We start from the raw sequence: 23,044 nt of genomic DNA, 5'->3' as shown, positions 1-23,044 counted from the left end.
TGGACTGGTATGATCCTAATTGCGACTTCTAAGTGAAAGAAAGACATATCGTTTTGACTGGCTGAATATCACGAGCGCAGGTACTTTCCCGTTCGTATATCGTGCCCGAAATATTATGGAGCGTCCGCGTCGCGATTCGGTCATGCGAACGCTCATGTCATAAGCTATTGAATTGTTTACTACTGTTGGAAGAACTGTGTCAATCGTCAACTAATACAACATCCACTGAACAGTGGTTATTTTGTGTTGTATGCACAGTGTTTTTGCAGAGGATGCTATCATTTAGACAGCATCCTTTTCCGCCATAACAGACACGTACTTGGAGTTCAAATACTGATCACGTCCATTGTGGAATAATGTTAATTGAGAACAGTGCAGCCCTACCCTGTTGGAGTGTTTAACAGAATACAGTGAATTCTACCAGATCAACTTGTTTGTGTGAATGGCTCCTCTCCCTGCTGGACAATAGTAATTACAGGACACATCATAGCAGGCAGTGCAGAGAGCAGCAGATCAACCGCCGCGGGAAGGACCAGGTACGTGGGTTTAGAGGGGTTTAGGCAGCAAGTTATTACGAGATGACATTTGTTGCAGTAAGGCTCGCTGCCATCTAGTACGGTGACTGCAGGATAACCTTTTTTTTTGGTTTTTGTTTTTTTCGTAGCACAGCTGACGCTGCCTGCCGTGAGAACTGCACAGCGTAAAATTCAGTCGATACCTTACGAATCTAAATATTCCACATTAGTTATTATCTGATTTTGTTCAAATTTAATGGAATGATGCTGTCAAAATTTCAGATTTTTATTTATTATAATTTTGTAGATAAAGAGAATTACATAAGACTTCTAAAACCTACGCTTGTTCTTTTAAAACCAAGTTAGCAACAATAACAGATGGACTTTCATTAACATTTGAAGCCATTCCAAAGTTATCAGTGCATAAAAATCAATTAATTAGAATTTTCTTTTTAAAAATTTAGTCACTGTGCATTACGTAATACAAGAATCGGTCAAAATTATTGTATGATTATATTTTGCCATGTGAGTGCGTGAGAATGATTGAGAGAGTGTATGTGGGACATAGATTAAAATTTACACTACTGGCCATTAAAATTGCTACACCAAGAAGAAATGCAGATGATAAACGGGTATTCATTGGACAAATATATTATACTAGAACTGACATGTGATTACATTTTCACGCAATTTGTGTGCATAGTGTAAGTAGGCTGTTTAGGTTTTTATATTGGTAAGCCGTGTAGCGCTCTGTATGAAAATCACTGGCTGTGCTATGTTCAGTCTGTGGCTGAGTGGCATTGTTGGAACAGTCGCTATTGTAGTGTTGGGCAGTTGGCTGTTAACAGCGCGTAGCGTTGCACAGTTGGAGGTGAGCAGCCAGCAGTGGTGGATGTAGGGAGAGAGATGGCGGAGTTTTGAGAACGGATGATCTGGACGTGTGTCCATTAGAAAGAGTAAATTTGTATTATTGGATATCATGAACTGATACATATATATGATGTCCTTTGAACATTATTAAGGTAAATACATTGTTTGTTCTGTATCAAAATCTTTCATTTGCTAACTATGCCTATCAGTAGTTAGTGCCTTCAGTAGTTTGAATCTTTTAATTAGCTGGCAGTAGTGGCGCTTGTTGTATTGCAGTAGTTTGAGTAACGAAGATTTTTGTGGCGTAAGTGATTCATGAAAGGTATAGGTTATTGTTAGTCAGGGCGATTCTTTTGTAGGGATTTTTGAAATCCCTTCGTTACTCGAACTACTGCAATACAGCGAGTGCCACTACTGCCAGCTAAATAAAAGATTCAAACTTCTGAAGGCACTAACTACTGATAGGCATATTTAGCAAATGAAATATTTTGATAGAGAACAAACAATGTATTTACCTTAATAGTGTTCAAAAGTCATAATATATATAGCAGTTCATGCCATCCAGTCTTACAAATTTACTGTCTCTGATGGACACACGTCCAGATCATGCACTTTCAAAACTCCGCCGTTTCTCTCCTCACATCCACCACTGCTGGTGGCTCACCTCCAACAGCGCAGCGCTATGCGCTGTTAACATCCAACTGCCCAACACTACTATGGCAAATATTGCAACAATATCGACCAGCCTCAGACTGCACACAGCACAGTCAGTGATTTTCATACAGAGCGCTACGTGGCGTTACCAACATAAAAATCTAATCAGCCTACTTACATAGCCCCCATGCCCCCCACAAAAAAATTTACAAATTGTTTTGGGCAGTGGCAAATACAGACTTGAAAAAATTTTTCTTAATTACAATAACAAAGAAATCAAATGCACACACTTATTGACACACTGCTGGTCAAAAGCTAAAATTTTCTCACAGTCCATAAAGACAGTCCTGATCATTCATCACAGTAAAATTGCAGTGGTTTTTTTTTCTCAGAGTCTGAGCAGTAAAAGAAAATGCACATGTAAGTAGTGAACTTCCATGCAGTCTTGAAGAAACAGTGTTGTCCTTCCAACAGAAAGACAATGCAGACTCCTGACATGCAGACAGGTAATGGGCCACAACAGAGCAAACCCAACACAGAGTCAGTCGAAGGTTTGAAGAATATTGGTAGGTAGGTCATCACAGAGCAGACCCACTGTAGTCCTGGTAGAGATTACGGTATTGGTGGGCCACCAGAGGTGCAGACCCACTGCAGTCCTTGTAGAGATTATGGTATTGGTGGGTCATCAAAGGTGCAGACCCACTGCAGTCCTTGTAGAGACGGCCAGCAGCCATCTGTTGCGACTGTGCAGGTGCCCAATCACTATCAAAAGTCTTGATGACAACATAGCAAGTCCATAACCACCACTTGTGCACTCACAAAGTTTTTTGGAATTGTCCTTAGAACCAGCAATGCTGTAAGGCAGTCCCTTGCTGAATTATTAACACACGTGCAAACACTAACAGTCCCAACTTCTCATCTATTGTGCATATACTATGACCAACAGAAATGTGTGCAGTGAAATGTAACTTAATTTGAAGAACTGGTCTCTATACAATTATAAATTTACAACATAAGAATACAATTACAAAGGTACAAAATACATCATTAAAGAACATAATAGTATGGATAACATTTGTAGTAATGCAGGCTTTACAAAAGAATAGAAATAAGCATATACATCAGTGTTACAGGAATTATGACATAAGTAAATAAATAAAATAGTGAGAATGGTTCTCGAAACATTAATTTCACACATGCACATTGAAGCAGAACAGAATGTCTAAAGATATTTACAAAGTAAATAACACATTATTAGAAACATTCTACAACATAACTCTTCTCAGATAAACACATAGAGACAGGAAGAACACAAATGCACAAGGTACCCAGACACATAGTGCAATAACACGAAAGGACAGGACAGGGTTTGTTTTCAGTGTGATATTTGGTACTGCAGTCCAACCCAAAACTTCATTTCATAGATGTTTCCTCTTATTTCACTTTTTTTAAATACCTTGTCATTGCATCACTTCCAATTCACCTCAACTCATTCTCTTATATGTCCCACCCCCTCTTAAGCTAACTTAAATCTACTGAGCTCAGATGCTAAACTAAGGGATGAGGCAATATGGCAGCACACAACAAATTAACACAAACAGCAATGACAAAAAATACAAATTGTGCAAAGCTAGCAGCAGTAAATCTAAATTAGCAAAGCAATTGCAATGTTGCAACTAATATAAGACACTGTGCAGCAAACAAGAAAAATAAATCAGTAGTAAAACTGGCTTAACGTAGTAACACAAAGTGAAATTCACTAACACTATGCCTGGCAAACAGCAGCAGCAAATGCAATAACTTATATTTAAACATGACAAAGTTCAAGCAGAAAAAATAGTACACTAAAGACAACAATGCAGATAAGGGAAATGTCTATTCACAACTTAGTATCTATGTAATTAAAGTTGTGCTCCACAACAAGTTATTCTACCAAAAAAATTAACAAGTAGTTGAAAAGAAAATTATGTATGCAGTTACTGTTATTAATCCTTTATTATTGTTCTTTCCTTTCCAAGTGCTCCTTTTTCGAAGAATGTGGATCATAAAATAATTATTTAATAGATCTGTTGACAGAAAGTGTTCACATTAGCAAATGCATTTAATTTTATTTTATAAAACCAATGCTGCAACACAGCTGGAAAACAGATATGAAATGAAATAAGCAACTATGTAAAGCAAACCATAAAAACATCATTAAATAGCCATGTGGGATTTCATAAATCAGTAGAAATTCTCTCAACTTTCGTGGGAAGACACTTGTCATAATCAGGTGTGCAGATGTAAGAATATTTCCCATCAATTCATAAGCATTTCAGTAAGTAGCACAAAGTACATGCTCCACAGTATAATAATATGTTTCCAAGTAATAGCGTGTCATATTTGCGATGCTTTCTACAAGGGAATGTCAATAGCGAGGTTAATGGCCTCTTTTTCTCTCCACCTAATGGCTTTTTCTCCAGGCAGGTGGCACAGCTGAGCACCCACGACGCATTATATCAAGGTCACTTAGCTTTCTTACTGAAATATTTATGACAGCAGTGACAGTCTCATATAAAAAAATTTCACAGGTCGAAAAGTTACAGTAGAAATGTGCAGAAACAAAATCCTATAAACATAACAGTGTCCAAAAAATTTTCACCGGCGTTGTGATACATTCACGCATTTACACAATTTCATAGCTCTTAAAGTACGATTCTTGGTTTCCAACATCCTTTTTCTCAAATCAGAGTCCCTAACCACTACTCATTATTCCTTACCTTATTACCCATATACATATTCGTCGACACTTCTTCAATATTTCATCATAATAAATATGTAGCATAATCAAATTCCTCATATAGCATCAGCTTATTGATCAAAAGCATACCTCAACAGCATAATACACATCTTCGTCGTAATAATAACATCATAACACCTCAGTCAAATCTCAAAATCGTTGTCGCTTCCTCCAATAATTTCAAAACCTAAAAAAGATTCTCTGCTCATTTCAATAGTGTCATCTACCTCAAACGTATTTTAAAAATCATGATCCCATACCAAATACATCATTCAAAGCTCTCATAGTATCACAATGGTTCCAAAAAAATATGAACAGTTCACAAAGTACAGACAAGATACAATTTCATAAGTGTGAAGTTATCAACCTGTGTAATTGCGTAAACATCTGTCACTGATGAAGTAAAATATTTTGTCTCTCTCAGTTAAATGATCAGATAGCAGTGTAATTATGTGTTAGAGAAATATTGTACCAATGAGTAAAGTTGTATAAGCAAATACCATGTTAGCTAGGGCTCCTTGTGCTTGCCAAACGCATGGTACACAAAGTAAGCGTTTACCCCCCTGAGGATTAATGTAATTATACCCTCAGGTGTTACCAATTACAGCAATGGAATGAAATGTATCACAGAAAACCTTTGTATCTTTGTATTTCAAAAACCTTTAAATATAAATGTTTTAAGTACAAAATTAATCACTCAAATACGTGTCCTGTAGCGCTAAATGTGCATCTTGCTGTAAGATAATTCTGTGGAAGTGTCGTAGTTATCGTCCTCCGAAAGCTAAGTTCTGCAGAAGTCAATGTACTTACCTCATCATAAACAAAAGTGAAATGCTATGCGTATAGATATCGTAGTTAATACGTACATTACCGTGATTAAGAAAGTGCTATGCTGTAAGGTATTGTTGTGCTACAGAAAAGGCTGTCTCATTGTAGCTATACCACAAAAGTTACTACTAAAACGTGTATTCCATTCCAGAAGAATTCAGAAAAACTGTGCAGATATGAAACAGATACAGCACAAAAGCAACAATATAAATTGTGTCACACATTAGTAGCATCGTGATATAATCGTGTAGCTGTCAAAGAAACCAAATACTAAGTCATCTTTAATCTCACAGAAAGTACCTTCAAACAAAGAATGTCTTTTCAAGTAAACCAAAATGCTGCATTAAAATCTCATTAGCAGTATATGTTCTAAGTATGTAAGCCTTATAGTCGTTACGTAATCGTGCAACTAACAAGTAAAAATGTACACACACAATAACACTGTGTCCTCTGTTCACTATAACAATGCATTTGTAATTACTCAACTAAATAAGTTCCCTAGGTTCTTGACTGTATAGATAACTTTAAGACATAGTTGCATGTTAACAGCTTCTAAGAGTGACAAAGAGTACTAGTAACGCGAAGTGAAAAGTTTTATAGCAAAAGACTAAGTTAAAAACATATTATCTCTCAATAAACGGTTTTACATGTGAAATGTGGTGCAATCCTTTACTCTTCATAGTACTCAGAGAGTTTCAACTTGAACGCAATTATCATGTGGTATAGGTGGGTAAAGAATACTGGAATTTTTCTCAAGGTTAGCGTTTATGTTATTTTTCTCTGAGCCAGCCAGCGCACGTAGCTGCCTGCGGTGCGAGTCATTCAAAAAATGGTTCAAATGGCTCTGAGCACTATGGGACTCAACTGCTGTGGTCATAAGTCCCCTAGAACTTAGAACTACTTAAACCTAACTAACCTAAGGACAGCACACAACACCCAGCCATCACGATGCAGAGAAAATCCCTGACCCCGCCGGGAATCGAACCCAGGAACCCGGGCGTGGGAAGCGAGAACGCTACCGCACGACCATGAGATGCGGGCTGTGCGAGTCATTGTCTGGCTCTTTGTTGGCATGCGTCGTTATTAGGATTAGGAGACCTAATTTCTACAAATTCACCTTGACGAGAAGGCCCTGCCCTGTTTGAATCTCGCCAGTTCTGATGAAATTCAGGTCTGTTGTTATGATTATATCGTCTGTCGTCATGTCGGTAATTTCTGTACTTAATTTCTTGTCGGTCACGTGGTGAAGAACTTCTCCCTGAGTCGTAACTGTGCGGGGGACCAATGTGTCTGAAGTTATTCTGTCTCCCTTGATAATATTATGTCGTAAGTGTTCAGGCAATTTGATTAAACAAATGCAGATGAGTGCTGAGGGGCTGTATGGGATTGACAGGTACTGATTCTTGTGCAACATGTCTTCAAAATATTTCACAAGACTGGAAAATTCAGATTGTTCGAATTGTTTCATCATTATGATGCTACGTTTTACTCGGTCTTGTGTAGCTTGAAACCAGTATGCTGAGAGGAAGGCATCATAAAATTCTCCTTCACTGTGACAATCGTGAATGACCGGTCGCATTCTTACAGCTGGTTCATTCTCTAAATAGCCACACATAAATTCTAATCTGTGCTCTAATGACCAGTTGGGAAGAAAACAATGAGAGAATTAATGAAGTCATGCTTGTGGATGAATGTCATTGCCAGAATTGTTGAATGTTTTGAATTTACGTGTAGTAATAAACAGCTTATAGTCAAAATCATCATGTCAGTCCTTGTTACGTCGTTTCGGCGGTTCCAACTCAAAATTCGGTGTAACTTCCCAATTTCTTTCATAATTTCCGAAGTGCACTGTGTTATTATTTTGTGGCTGTTCCGTATTTCTATATTCCTCTTCCTGTAATGGAGCGCGAGTGTCCTCTGAAATATGTAATTTTTGTATTACCTGCGTCAACTGATCTTGTACTTCCTGGATTTCTCTATGGTGTTGCGCATTAATTTGATTCTGATTTTGTTTGAATTTCCTAATTTGTTCGTACTCTTTTGTGTCATTAAAGACTACCAGTCTTGTGTCATTCAGATTATCGTCTACCTTCGTAGATAAATTATTTAGCTGATCCGAAAGTTCAACTACTTTCTCTGATGATGAACTAATTTCCTCCATGTGTCTTTCTGAACCAATTTTCAGAGTATCTACTGTGTCCTTTAAGTTTTCCTGAGTTTTTGCAAGTAGCGTAACCGAATCGGTAGATGCAACTGAGTCACTTTTAGCCCGCAAGGTTCGTGATTTTCATGAACAATAGTTTGCAGTTGTTTTATGGTTGCTTCGTGATTCTGCAATGCATTTTCGTGCCGCGAAAAAATAGGTTAAAATGTTCACAAATTTGTTTTTTTACGTTATTTCAGACTTTCTGACATTTCGATTCGATGTTATGTAACTCAGTAGTTTAATTCTCACGTGTTTATTCAAGCGTGGTGTCTAACTTTTGAAGATTTTGTTCTATAGTGTAACTTTTGAAGCTTTTGCTGTGTTTGTCTCTGATTTTGTTCCATCGTGTCTAACTTTTGAAGATTTTGTCCCATTTGTTGTATTAATTGTAATAACAATGCACTGGTGTATGAAACATGTTCCTCAGTGCTTTTCGGCAGTGAATTTGCACCGGCAACTTTCGCATTTTGACAAGCAGAAAATGTGTCTTGACTTATTTGAGAAAACGGTGAGGACCCAAAACCTGAATCTGCAGTATTTGCGAGATTGTGTCCTGTCATTTCGAATTCCTGAGGCGACCTGTTGCAGACCGATCGATCGATAATGCTTACCTGTTTACTAATTGTTTCACTGTCTACACCATTATTTGCAGCCCGCTCCATTTCCCTATGCACAATTACCAAGTTACTACTTTGAACATTAGTTAATTCATTACACGGTGGCGCTAACACGCTGCTTTCGTCCTCACTGTCATTTCTCAGTTTACTTTGGAGCCTAGTATTACGTTTTTCACACGCCATTATTGTCACAATATTTTACACGATAACACAGAAAAGCACAATTTGAAGAGCAAAATAAGAAAACACATTAACATAGCATTGAAAATAATATCTCGTTAATTGCAAGCGCAGCTGCGAAATACTTGGTGCAAATCTACATGCATGCCACAACTCTTTTACTGTACAACAATGAAAAACTACAACTACAAAGGAAATTCTCTCTATAATTACGCACTAGCAATAAACAGTAGCTACACTAATTACACAGACTACAAGAAAAAAATCAGAAGACTCCAGTGAGGTATCCTCGGCTACGGTCGACATATGAAATGTCCCCTTAGAAAAATTAATGAATGACTTTGCTGATAAACCTCTTACATTATTTGATTTTCAAACTGCTGAGCAGAACTGAACGTAATCAGACATTTTGCTCTTTACCTGTTCTGATCAACACTAAGCTGACACACAACATTTTTAGCGCACACAATGTTTTTAGCGGAACGCAATCTGACTTCCAATAATCCCTACAAAAGAATGGCCCTGACTAACATTAACCTATACTTTTCACAAGTCACTTACCCCACAAAAATCTTCGTTACTCGAACTACTGCAATACAGCGAGCGTCACTACTGCCAGCTAAATAAAAGATTCAAACTACTGAAGGCACTAACTACTGATAGGCATAGTTAGCAAATGAAAGATTTTGATAGAGAACAAGCAATATATTTACCTTAAAAGTGGTCAAAAGTCATAATATATATAGCAAATCAGACTAAGAACAGCCGACCAGTTGCAAAGGATAAAGTATTCTTTACCTAGGTTTCAATAGATATAAATCTATCTTCTTCAGAAGATGCCTGGGGACAATGAACATCGTAATATATATTAAGGTATGAAACATGAGTCAAGATTTTTTTTTTTTTTTTTTTTTTTTTTTTTCTTTATTGTATTTCAATTCCCCATCGGGGCGGGCTGGCAGCAGCATATGCGCTGCTCTTCAGCCGAAAGACATAGAACAAAACAATAGAAGACATTTAAAAACAGCAAAGGAGAGAAGAAGGCGAACATAGATATACAAAAGGGAGAACATCATGGAAGGCAATATACAAAAAAACGGGGTGACTGTAAAATGGAGATAAAAAAAACTGTTCAAAAGTAGCACACACAAAAAGCCACACTCTGCGACGATTAAAAGAACACAAGGCACAGTATGACTGGAGCATGAAGGTGTTGACGGATGGCATAGCACACTGACGGCGAACCTCAAGGCAGTACACAATTAAAATCACACCTCTGGACGCACACGAGAAATAGCACGAAACACAACACTGACGTGGCACACTGATGATGATCAATACAGAGGATCTGCCAGGTTCAAGGAGATGAGGGAGACCTGAAGAAGGGAGGGAGGGGAAGAGATGGGGGAGGGGAATGGGGGTCGCTCGGAAGAGGGCCAGGTAGGGAGGGATGTGGGAAGGAGAGAGGCAAGTATGGGGTGCAGGGTCTCAGGGGAGGGGGGGATGGAGGAGAATCCGCTCTGGGGGAAGGAGGAAAGAGGAGAAGGGGGCCCTGGGGAGGGGGGGGGGGGAACAAGGCCGGGTTATAGTTGGAAGGAAGGGTATATGTCACGGCGAAGTTCGTCATCCGGGAGGGGGAGGCGTTGGAAATTGCCCTGATGAAGGAGAAGGAGGGTGTGGAGGTGGAGAGAGGGAGGGATACAGCGATAGAGGCGCGGCAACGGGCGAGGGGTGGAGAGGAAGGAGGAAACCAGAGGGTGGGGGGGATCAACCCTGCGAACAATGTAAAGGATGCGGAGATGTTGGAGGAACAAGAGGAGGTGGGGGAAGGGGATCAGTTCATACAGGAGCCGTGTGGGGGAAGGAAGGCGGATACGGAAGGCAAGGCGGAGCGCATGGCGTTCAAGGATTTGGAGAGCCTTGTAAAAGCAGGTGGGGGCGGAGATCCAGGCGACGCTGGCATAAATGAGTCAAGAATAAAGTTTAACATATATTAGGGAAATATTGTATTACAAGATGTGAGAAAGATTCTTGGTACTTACAGTATTATAACAACATGAAGTGATATGTCCTTATCGTTTAGGCAAACATCTGCATAGTTACATTAATCATATAAAATATAGCCCTGACAACCGGGTTTGTCAAACAAATAAAATAGATACATAGAAGTTGCAGAGCGCCTAAGCGACTGAGTAAAATCGGCCAGCGTAGTAGCACAGCGGCCAGGGCAGGTGGCGCTCATGTCGCGAACTATGTGCCGATAGGCGTACTGAAGTAACATTTGAAACATCAATTTTAAATGCGTTCTTAAATAGAGTGATAATAAATAAATTGGCAAGCATTTGACACTCCCGTTATGACATTGTGGGAGGTATAGGAACAATAACGTAGATACATACATCAAAAAGACAGGTGGCGCTTCCGCCGTGAGTTACATGCAGTGGTCTATATAGCCAAAATATAAAGTTATATTACCATATTAGTGAAGCCCATAGAACGTATATAAGTCAAACCATCAAGAACAATCGGTAATGGCTTTTAAGAAAATTACGAGACCTGGTCCACAATCCAGTTACTACGTAATATAGAATAAGAGAAAATTACATGAGGGCCGCTGTAGTGGCAGCCATATATCGTGAAAAGAACACATTATATAAACGATAGTAAACTGGAGGATTTGAAAGTGCATTATAGCTTCCTGAGGAAATAGACTACTGAGGTTACTAACATTAATGTTATATATTACACAGTACGGGTTTAAAGCCTTCGAAAAATTGTTTACAGGCAAGGTTCAACTGATCATTCAGAATATTGCCGTCTTTGAGCTCTAGATGTTTAAAAATAAATAGCTCTTCCCACAGATCTAGTCTCCGTCCTTTGACCTGTCTATGTAGGATAACTGTGTCTTCTAACTGTTTAGGCGTATGGCCGGTTAACAAGAGGTGTTCAGCAAAGGTAGAGTTGCGAATATTCGTTCCTTTTTTACCTAACAGATGTTCTTTATATCGTGTTTTCACAGCTCTGCCGGTTTGACCAATATAATAAGAGGGGCAGTTATTACAGGTTAGCTTGTAAATACCTGAATTAGAAAACCAATCGCTGGCAATCTCTACTGACTGTACAAGATTTCTTTTTAAACTGTTATCTGTAGAAAAGGAGACGTTACAGTTATATTTTTTATTCAGAAGACGTTTAATCCTATACGATAAGTTACCCAGGAAAGGGATGGAAATAAATTTTTTAGTTTCTGTGGTATCCGTGGGGAGAATATTTCTCAAAGTCGAACATTTTTGGGAGATTTTCTTATTGAGCAGGTAATCGATCATATTCTGGTTATACCCATTATTAACCGCAATCGCTTTGATGACATTCAATTCCTTTTTTTGATCCGCAGGTGATAAAGGAGTGGTTACCATTCGGTGGATGGCGGAATGAAAAAATGCCAATTTATGAGCTTTTGGATGGGTTGAGTCAGCAGGAATGACATTATCAGAATATGTTTCCTTGCGGAAGATATTAAAATGGAAGGAATTATCTTCTATAGAAATTGTTAAATCGAGAAAATTAAGTTCACGTTTATCATTTTGAAGTTCTTTTGTGAAGGAAATTTTTTCATGTAAACCGTTGAAAGTGTTAAAGAGATGCTCTAACTCATGATCAGTGCCATCAAAAGCAATGAAAATGTCATCAACATACCGTGCATAATAGCGGATTTTGTGGCGTAAATCTGAACTTGAATTGAAGAACGTTGTTTCTAGGGCGTTAATGAAAACCTCTGCTAGAATACCGGCGAGGGGGCTACCCATTGCTAGACCATCTGGTTGTACATACATTTTCCCGTTAAATGTGAAATAATTGTATTTTAAAATGACCTTGAGCAAACCAATGAGTTCGGCAATCTGAGTTTCACTTAATTTTTTGTGTTTAAGAAGATTCTCTTTTACAAGGTCTATGGTTTCATCAACCGGAACATTTGTGTAAAGGCTGACGATGTCAAAGGACACCAGTCTAGTGTCAGGTATACAACTTATAGATTGAATATTGTTAATTAATTCCTTACTGTTTTTTACAGAAAAATTATTTTCAAAAGTGAAAGCATCTTTAATTTTAAAATGGAGGCGCCTAGCAAGTGTGTGATGTGGACTGCCTATACCATTCACTATAGGGCGGATCGGGTGATTTTGTTTATGCAGTTTAAACTGACTTCTAAGCACTGGTGGTTTAGGGTTCATATTTATAAGCCCTTTCTTTTGGAACTTATTGAACAAGCTGACGGAATTCGTTAAAGTACGCCGGATTTCATTTTGCAGTTCAGTAGTAGGATCTACAGTAACCTCAGTGATGTCGTTTTCCTCAAAAAACTTTACAGTCTTCTCTATATATTCATTTTTATAAGCCACGACCACGGTGTTCCCTTTGTCACTCTTAGTGATTAATGCGTCGTGCTCTCTAAGTTTATGATTAATGCTTTTTATTATACTATATTCGCCCGATTGCTTATTAGGAGATAATTTAATTTCTTTTTCTATTATGTTGTTACATTCGTAGGCACATTTGACTTGCTCCGTTTTCTCTAATTTCAGAGATTCTAAACCGATTTTTAGATCTACAATGAGATTACAAATAACTGGATATTTATCGAGTTTAGCAGGCAAATTATATTTAAGGCCTTTACACAACAAGTCATTTTCGGCCTGCGTAAAAGAAATATTGGTTTTATTTAGTACTCTATCGTAAAATAGGTGCTTAACACTATTGTCTGCTGTATTATCACTTTTACTTGTGGTCCTATTACTAAACTTTAAAAGCTTTCTTTCATGTCTGGCCTTAATTATTTCTTTACGATTAGAGAGCCATTCATTAATACTATTCCACAGGTGGTCAATTTGAAAATTACAAAGATCTTTAAAGGCTTTAGTTAAAAATAGGTGTATACAGTAGGCTTCACTATTAAGGACATCTTTTTTCTTGTACAAATTTACTGTGCTCTCGGAAATGACTAAATGCACTAGCTTCTTTTTAATAGAAGGCACCCTGTTACACTGTTTAAAATTTACGTACGCCTTCACATAATCAGGGATAATGTCTTTCTGTAGGCACTGGTGATTAAAGTCAATAGCCATACCTGCTTTCACAATTTTTAATTTGATGTCCATATACCTGGATGCAGCTTTTGATACCTCGGCAGGCAAGAATTTCAGTACTTTAAACATAGCTGCGCTACAGCAATGGTTCCACGTAAATCAGACTAAGAACAGCCGACCAGTTGCAAAGGATAAAGTATTCTTTACCTAGGTTTCAATAGATATAAATCTATCTTCTTCAGAAGATGCCTGGGGACAATGAACATCGTAATATATATTAAGGTATGAAACATGAGTCAAGTTTTTTTTTTTTTTTTTTTTTACTTTATTGTTATTTTAAAACCTGTAATTCAGGTAGGCTGGCAGCGGCACACTACGCCGCTCTTCAGCCATAGCGTTTTACAAGAGTATAAAACATGGTGAATGACAATGAACAAAGTGACGGGCAAAAGAGAGAGGTCACAGAGACATAAAAAAACACGGAGTCGTTCACATGTGACGATAACAACACTGAAAACACGTTGGTACGGCGCACAAAACACTGGTGAGTCCGACGGCACAAGTGAACGTAGAGGAGTGGGACGGCAGACACCAAAAACACTATATGACGTCACACACACGAAGCACAAGAGGCGACGATCTCCGGCGCGCGAATGTTCACTATACGTGTGCGAGTCCGGGGACCTGCCAAGAGACGAGGAGGAGGAAGGGGAGTGGGAGAGCAAGAGGGGAGAGCAGAGATGCCACGGGCAGGGGAGATAGGGGGGAGGGAGGAAGGGGGAGAGGAAGCCCGGGGGAAGAGGGGGAAGGGAGGGGACAGGGAGATGGAAAAAGAAGGGAAGAGAAGAGAAGGGAGGGAGGGTGCCGAAAGGAAAGGACACGGGAAGTGGGGGGTGGGGCAGGGTCAAAGTTGATAGGAGGGGTAGATGGAGGGGACGAGGACATCATCAGGGAGAGGGAGCTGGCGGAAGCCACCTTGGGAGAGGGTATGGAGGGTGGAGAGATGGAGACCGGGTGGGACGTGCGAATACAGGCGCGGCAGCGGGCGGGGGTGGGAGAGGAGCGGGGAAACGAGCGGGTGAGGAGGATCAAGTTTACGTGAGGTGTACAGGATACGTATCCTTTCAAGGAAAAGGAGGAGGTGGGGGAAGGGGATGAGATCATACAGGATCCGCGTGGGGGAGGGGAGACGGATGCGATAGGCAAGGCGGAGAGCATGGCGTTCAAGGATTTGGAGGGATTTATAGAAGGTAGGGGGGGGCGGAGATCCAGGCTGGATGGGCGTAACAAAGGATAGGGCGGATGAGGGATTTATAGGTGTGGAGGATTGTGGAGGGGTCCAGACCCCACGTGCGGCCGGAAAGGAGCTTGAGGAGATGGAGTCGGGAACGTGCCTTGGCTTGGATTGTCTGGAGATGGGGAGTCCAGGAGAGGCGACGGTCGAGGGTGACGCCAAGGTACTTAAGGGTGGGAGTGAGGGCGATAGGACGGCCATAGACCGTGAGGTAGAAATCAAGGAGGCGGAAGGAAGGGGTGGTTTTGCCTACAATGATCGCCTGGGTTTTGGAGGGATTGACCTTGAGCAACCACTGGTTGCACCAAGCGGTGAACCGGTCAAGATGGGATTGGAGAAGGCGTTGGGAGCGTTGCAGGGTGGGGGCAAGGGCGAGGAAGGCGGTGTCATCGGCAAACTGGAGGAGGTGGACGGGGGGCGACGGCCATGAGTCAAGAATAAAGTTTAACATATATTAGGGAAATATTGTATTACAAGATGTGAGAAAGATTCTTGGTACTTACAGTATTATAACAACATGAAGTGATATGTCCTTATCGTTTAGGCAAACATCTGCATAGTTACATTAATCATATAAAATATAGCCCTGACAACAGGGTTTGTCAAACAAATAAAATAGATACATAGAAGTTGCAGAGCGCCTAAGCGACTGAGTAAAATCGGCCAGCGTAGTAGCACAGCGGCCAGGGCAGGTGGCGCTCATGTCGCGAACTATGTGCCGATAGGCGTACTGAAGTAACATTTGAAACATCAATTTTAAATGCGTTCTTAAATAGAGTGATAATAAATAAATTGGCAAGCATTTGACACTCCCGTTATGACGTTGTGGGAGGTATAGGAACAATAACGTAGATACATACATCAAAAAGTTTAGAATCTCTGAAATTAGAGAAAACGGAGCAAGTCAAATGTGCCTACGAATGTAACAACATAATAGAAAAAGAAATTAAATTATCTCCTAATAAGCAATCGGGCGAATATAGTATAATAAAAAGCATTAATCATAAACTTAGAGAGCACGACGCATTAATCACTAAGAGTGACAAAGGGAACACCGTGGTCGTGGCTTATAAAAATGAATATATAGAGAAGATTGTAAAGTTTTTTGAGGAAAACGACATCACTGAGGTTACTGTAGATCCTACTACTGAACTGCAAAATGAAATCCGGCGTACTTTAACGAATTCCGTCAGCTTGTTCAATAAGTTCCAAAAGAAAGGGCTTATAAATATGAACCCTAAACCACCAGTGCTTAGAAGTCAGTTTAAACTGCATAAACAAAATCACCCGATCCGCCCTATAGTGAATGGTATAGGCAGTCCACATCACACACTTGCTAGGCGCCTCCATTTTAAAATTAAAGATGCTTTCACTTTTGAAAATAATTTTTCTGTAAAAAACAGTAAGGAATTAATTAACAATATTCAATCTATAAGTTGTACACCTGACACTAGACTGGTGTCCTTTGACATCGTCAGCCTTTACACAAATGTTCCGGTTGATGAAACCATAGACCTTGTAAAAGAGAATCTTCTTAAACACAAAAAATTAAGTGAAACTCAGATTGCCGAACTCATTGGTTTGCTCAAGGTCATTTTAAAATACAATTATTTCACATTTAACGGGAAAATGTATGTACAACCAGATGGTCTAGCAATGGGTAGCCCCCTCGCCGGTATTCTAGCAGAGGTTTTCATTAACGCCCTAGAAACAACGTTCTTCAATTCAAGTTCAGATTTACGCCACAAAATCCGCTATTATGCACGGTATGTTGATGACATTTTCATTGCTTTTGATGGCACTGATCATGAGTTAGAGCATCTCTTTAACACTTTCAACGGTTTACATGAAAAAATTTCCTTCACAAAAGAACTTCAAAATGATAAACGTGAACTTAATTTTCTCGATTTAACAATTTCTATAGAAGATAATTCCTTCCATTTTAATATCTTCCGCAAGGAAACATATTCTGATAATGTCATTCCTGCTGACTCAACCCATCCAAAAGCTCATAAATTGGCATTTTTTCATTCCGCCATCCACCGAATGGTAACCACTCCTTTATCACCTGCGGATCAAAAAAAAAGGAATTGAATGTCATCAAAGCGATTGCGGTTAATAATGGGTATAACCAGAATATGATCGATTACCTGCTCAATAAGAAAATCTCCCAAAAATGTTCGACTTTGAGAAATATTCTCCCCACGGATACCACAGAAACTAAAAAATTTATTTCCATCCCTTTCCTGGGTAACTTATCGTATAGGATTAAACGTCTTCTGAATAAAAAATATAACTGTAACGTCTCCTTTTCTACAGATAACAGTTTAAAAAGAAATCTTGTACAGTCAGTAGAGATTGCCAGCGATTGGTTTTCTAATTCAGGTATTTACAAGCTAACCTGTAATAACTGCCCCTCTTATTATATTGGTCAAACCGGCAGAGCTGTGAAAACACGATATAAAGAACATCTGTTAGGTAAAAAAGGAACGAATATTCGCAACTCTACCTTTGCTGAACACCTCTTGTTAACCGGCCATACGCCTAAACAGTTAGAAGACACAGTTATCCTACATAGACAGGTCAAAGGACGGAGACTAGATCTGTGGGAAGAGCTATTTATTTTTAAACATCTAGAGCTCAAAGACGGCAATATTCTGAATGATCAGTTGAACCTTGCCTGTAAACAATTTTTCGAAGGCTTTAAACCCGTACTGTGTAATATATAACATTAATGTTAGTAACCTCAGTAGTCTATTTCCTCAGGAAGCTATAATGCACTTTCAAATCCTCCAGTTTACTATCGTTTATATAATGTGTTCTTTTCACGATATATGGCTGCCACTACAGCGGCCCTCATGTAATTTTCTCTTATTCTATATTACGTAGTAACTGGATTGTGGACCAGGTCTCGTAATTTTCTTAAAAGCCATTACCGATTGTTCTTGATGGTTTGACTTATATACGTTCTATGGGCTTCACTAATATGGTAATATAACTTTATATTTTGGCTATATAGACCACTGCATGTAACTCACGGCGGAAGCGCCACCTGTCTTTTTGATGTATGTATCTACGTTATTGTTCCTATACCTCCCACAATGTCATAACGGGAGTGTCAAATGCTTGCCAATTTATTTATTATCACTCTATTTAAGAACGCATTTAAAATTGATGTTTCAAATGTTACTTCAGTACGCCTATCGGCACATAGTTCGCGACATGAGCGCCACCTGCCCTGGCCGCTGTGCTACTACGCTGGCCGATTTTACTCAGTCGCTTAGGCGCTCTGCAACTTCTATGTATCTATTTTATTTGTTTGACAAACCCGGTTGTCAGGGCTATATTTTATATGATTAATGTAACTATGCAGATGTTTGCCTAAACGATAAGGACATATCACTTCATGTTGTTATAATACTGTAAGTACCAAGAATCTTTCTCACATCTTGTAATACAATATTTCCCTAATATATGTTAAACTTTATTCTTGACTCATGCATTCGAGGGTTGGATTCCCTCCCTTCTTCATCGAAGAGTTTCACTGCCTGGGCTACTCTCAGGGTGCGCCTTCGACGTGGAAGATCCTTGCCGTGTCGTCTGTTTGCCGCCGCCGCCGCCGCCGCCGCTTGGTCGCCGCCTTCCGGTCCTTGCCGCCGCCGCCGCCGCCGCCGCCGCCGCCTGCCGGGGCTCGTCGCCCGTCGCCCCCGCCTGGTCGCCGCCTGCCGGGGCTCGCCGCCCCCGCCTGGTCGCCGCCTGCCGGTCCTTGCCGCCGCCGCCGCCGCCGCCGCCGCCGCCGCCGCCTGCCGGGGCTCGTCGCCCGTCGCCCCCGCCTGGTCGCCGCCTGCCGGGGCTCGCCGCCCCCGCCTGGTCGCCGCCTGCCGGTGCCCGCCGCCGCCGCCTGCCGGTGCCCGCCGCCGCCGCCGCCGCCGCCGCCGCCGGTGCCCGCCGCCGCCGCCGCCGCCGCCGCCATCCGGTGCCGCCTGGTCGCCACCATCGCCGCCGTCCTGACCCTGGTCTACGGCCGTCTTCGTCTTCATCCGTCTTCGTCTTTGTCTGTCCCCGGTTTCTGTCCTCTCCTCTTCGTTCTGTTAGTTCTTGTTTCTCTCTCCCGTCATGTCCGCCCCCACCACCACTGTCACTACTACCACCACCGCCATTGTCTATACCTCCCCTTCCGCCGCCTCCACCACTATAACTTGGTGTGCCCAGTCCCACCTCCCTCCTTCCATTCCACCTCTCCTCACTGTCCCTTCACCCTCTATCTTTGTCGCCCCCTCTCCCGCTTCTTCCTCCCGCTCCTCTCGTTCTGATCCCTTCCCCCCACTCCCCCAGCCTGTCACTGCAGCTCCAGCTCGGGTGGTGGCCCGTCGGGCCACTGCCCACGCCCAGCTCTCCCCGTCACCTTCGCCATCACCGCCGCCTCTGCCGCCGTCATCGTCATCGTCGCCTTCACCGTCACCGTCACCATCTCCGGCGCCGACTCCGGCCCCGGGACCTGCCCCTCCCCGCCACATTCCCGTTGTTCCCATCCCCCACACCTCCTCCACCGCCGTCAAGCGCCCCGGTGGCACCCCTGCTTCCTCTGCTTCCAAAAAGGCTGCACCTCGTCCTCCTTCCCCCACCCTTGATGCCATGGAAGTCTCCCCGCCTGTCCCTGCCCCCTCATCCTCCTCCTCTCTCCCTTCCTCCTACCGCTACCTCCTCTCCCGTCCTGATCCCTCTCTCCTTGAAGCCCGGAACCTCACCCTCTTCCTTCGCCAGCATTGTCCTGGTGCCCCCATCTCCCTCCTCACTCCTCGCCGAGATTCTGTTCTCATCTCCTCCCCCAGCCCAACCCTCCATACTGACATCCTCTCCCGTCTCCCCATCACCCGTTTTGGTCCCAACGCCTCCCTTACCCCTGCTCCTTCTCCATCTCCTACCCGCCAACCCCAACCCCCGCGTCGCCCGCCGACCCTCACCGCCGTGATCACGCGGCTCAGTCCGTCGATCACGGAGGAGGAGGTGTTGGCGGAGCTCCAGGCCCATCCCACGCTGGAGGTGCGGGCGGTCCGCCGCATTTTCAACTCGGCCGGCCCCACCCGCCTTATGCGGGTTTTCTCTGTGGACGCCCCCTCCATTGACCGTCTCCTGAAGGAGGGTGCCCTCCTCTTCCACCAGCGGTACAAGGTCGACCCTTCCCGTTCCCCTCCTCAATCCCTGCGCTGCCAGAGGTGTCTGCGCTATAATGCGCACCCCACAGCTGAGTGCCGCGAGGCCCCCACCTGCCCGCATTGTCGGCAGGCGCACTTCCTCCGGCAGTGCCCTAACCTCCAATCCCCTCCCTCCTGTAATACCTGCAATCTCCCTCATCCCACCTACTCCCAAAAGTGTAAAGCCCGACCCCCTCCAACCACTCCTGAACTCACCGTACCTGTCCGTCCTCTGGACGCCCCCACCCCTCCTGGCAATTCCCTTCGTCCCCCACCCACCGCTGAGGACATCATCCGGTTCCTCACCATCGTCCTCCAGAATGTTCATCCCTTTCAGCGCCCTCACACCCTCCAGCAGATCTCCCTTGCTGCCCGTTCCATCTTCCAACTCAAGATGTACGCCACCTACTCCAACAACCAGGCCCATTTCACCTTCTCCCGTCTTGACACCCTCGTTTAAATCCCAGTCATGGCGCGACAGCAACGTATCCTTTTCAACAACATACGCTCCCTTCCCGCCAACAAAAACCTGTTCCTGCACACCCTTGCCACCCACCGCGTGGATGCCTTCCTCCTCAATGAAACCTTCCTGCAACCCCACCACACAGTCCACACTTCGCCCTACCTCCTCCACCGCTCCGATAATCCCCTCCCGATTGCGCGTGGCGGAGTTGCCATTGGTCACCACCGCCAGATCCCCGTTCGGCTCCAACCTCTCCTTCCCGACCCCACCGAACACCTGATCCTTAGTCTCTTCTTCCCCGGCCTTACCGTTACCTGCGCCACCATCTATGTCCGCCCCAACGCTCCTATTCCCTTCGACTTCCTCTCCCACGTCGATCGTACCTTTTCCTCCTACGTGATCGCCGCCGACCTCAACATCCATAGTCGTTCCGCTGCCCAGTTACGGCGATGGCATCGGTTCCTCTCCACCCTTCAAGGTGACCTCGTCCCCATCCCCCGGCATACCCGTCCTGAATCCAACTCCACTCCTGATGTTATCCTCTCCTCCCCCAACCTCCTTGGCCGCATCACGGTGGATGTCCTGGAGCCTATTGGTAGCGACCACCTCCCTGTCCTCCTCACCGTTTCAGACGGTCGTCGCCCTCGCCCCGACCCTCGTACTGACCCTCCCCCTAAGTATGTCCACGACTATTCCCGAGCCGACTGGAATGCCTACCGGGATACCCTTTCCACCCAGGTTGATAGCCACCCTCTCACCTACCACCACCCTGACGATGTCACCCATGCCGCCTCCTTTCTCCAGCGGACCTTGTCTGAGGCCGTGGAGGCCCACGTTCCTACTGTCGCCATCCACCCCCACCGTCCTACCTTACCCCCACAGGCCGTTCTCCTCCTCCGTGAATCCCGTCGTCTCTACCGTGCCTTCCTCCGCACGCGTGACCCGGACACACTACGACGCCACCGGCAACTCCAGCGACACGTTCGTAATTTGCTCGCGGCTAAGAAACGCCGGGACTGGCGACAGACATGCACCCGTTTAAATGCAACCCTACCAATCAACTCGTCCAAGTTCTGGTCGGCCTTCCGTCGCCTTACCGGAACTAAACCCTCCCCCTATTATCCTCTTCTCCATGATGATCACCCTTTCCCTGACTCCCTTAGTAAGGCCAATCACTTTGCCTCCTACCTCTCCGATGTATTTTCCGTCCCCGATGATCCCCAGTTCGATTACTCCCTCTTCCCAGATATCCGCGATCGAACTGACACCTCTTCCCCTCCCCTCGCTCCTGGCTTCCAGTACTTGGACAACATTACACACACGGAACTCAATGCCCCTATCACTACACAGGATCTCATTGCTACACTCCGCACAAAACGCAACACCGCTCCTGGTCACGATCGTGCCACCTACCGTCACCTTCGTGAAGCTCCTGTCTCTTTCCTCTCCACCCTGGCCAGGCTCTACAATGTAGTCCTGTCCACCGGTTACTACCCCGACCTGTGGAAAACCTCCCGTATCCTCATGTTCCTTAAACCTGGCAAACCGCCGTCCGCCGTCTCCTCCTACCGTCCCATCAGCCTTACCTCGGCCTTCAGCAAGGTCCTAGAATCTATCCTCACCCGCCGCATCCACCAGCATCTCCGCCAGCACCGCCTCCTTCCCGTCACCCAGTGTGGCTTTCGGCCATCCTTCTCTTCCGACGATCTTCTCCTTCACCTCACTCATCTCCTTTCCGAACAGCTTAATTCCCGTCGCTCCGCCATCTTCCTCTCACTTGACCTCGAACGCGCTTATGACCGCGTCTGGCATTCCGGTCTCCTCTTCAAGCTCCAAACCTTTGCCCTTCCCATTAACTACGTCCGTCTGATCGGTTCCTTTCTCTCCCGCCGTCCTTCCTATGTCACCATCCATAACACCGATTCCTACACCTTTTTCCCCTCCGCCGGTGTGCCCCAAGGCTCCGTCCTCTCCCCCCTTCTGTACCTTTTGTACACGGCGGACATGCCGCCGCCGTCGCCCCCCGTCCACCTCCTCCAGTTTGCCGATGACACCGCCTTCCTCGCCCTTGCCCCCACCCTGCAACGCTCCCAACGCCTTCTCCAATCCCATCTTGACCGGTTCACCGCTTGGTGCAACCAGTGGTTGCTCAAGGTCAATCCCTCCAAAACCCAGGCGATCATTGTAGGCAAAACCACCCCTTCCTTCCGCCTCCTTGATTTCTATCTCACCGTCTATGGCCGTCCTATCGCCCTCACTCCCACCCTTAAGTACCTTGGCGTCACCCTCGACCGTCGCCTCTCCTGGACTCCCCATCTCCAGACAATCCAAGCCAAGGCACGTTCCCGACTCCGTCTCC

The sequence above is a fragment of the Schistocerca americana genome, chromosome 3, assembly GCF_021461395.2.
Source record: "Schistocerca americana isolate TAMUIC-IGC-003095 chromosome 3, iqSchAmer2.1, whole genome shotgun sequence".
Lineage (NCBI taxonomy): Eukaryota > Metazoa > Arthropoda > Insecta > Orthoptera > Acrididae > Schistocerca > Schistocerca americana.
The sequence above is the reverse complement of the archived record's forward strand: the minus strand, read 5'-3'. Positions refer to the sequence as shown.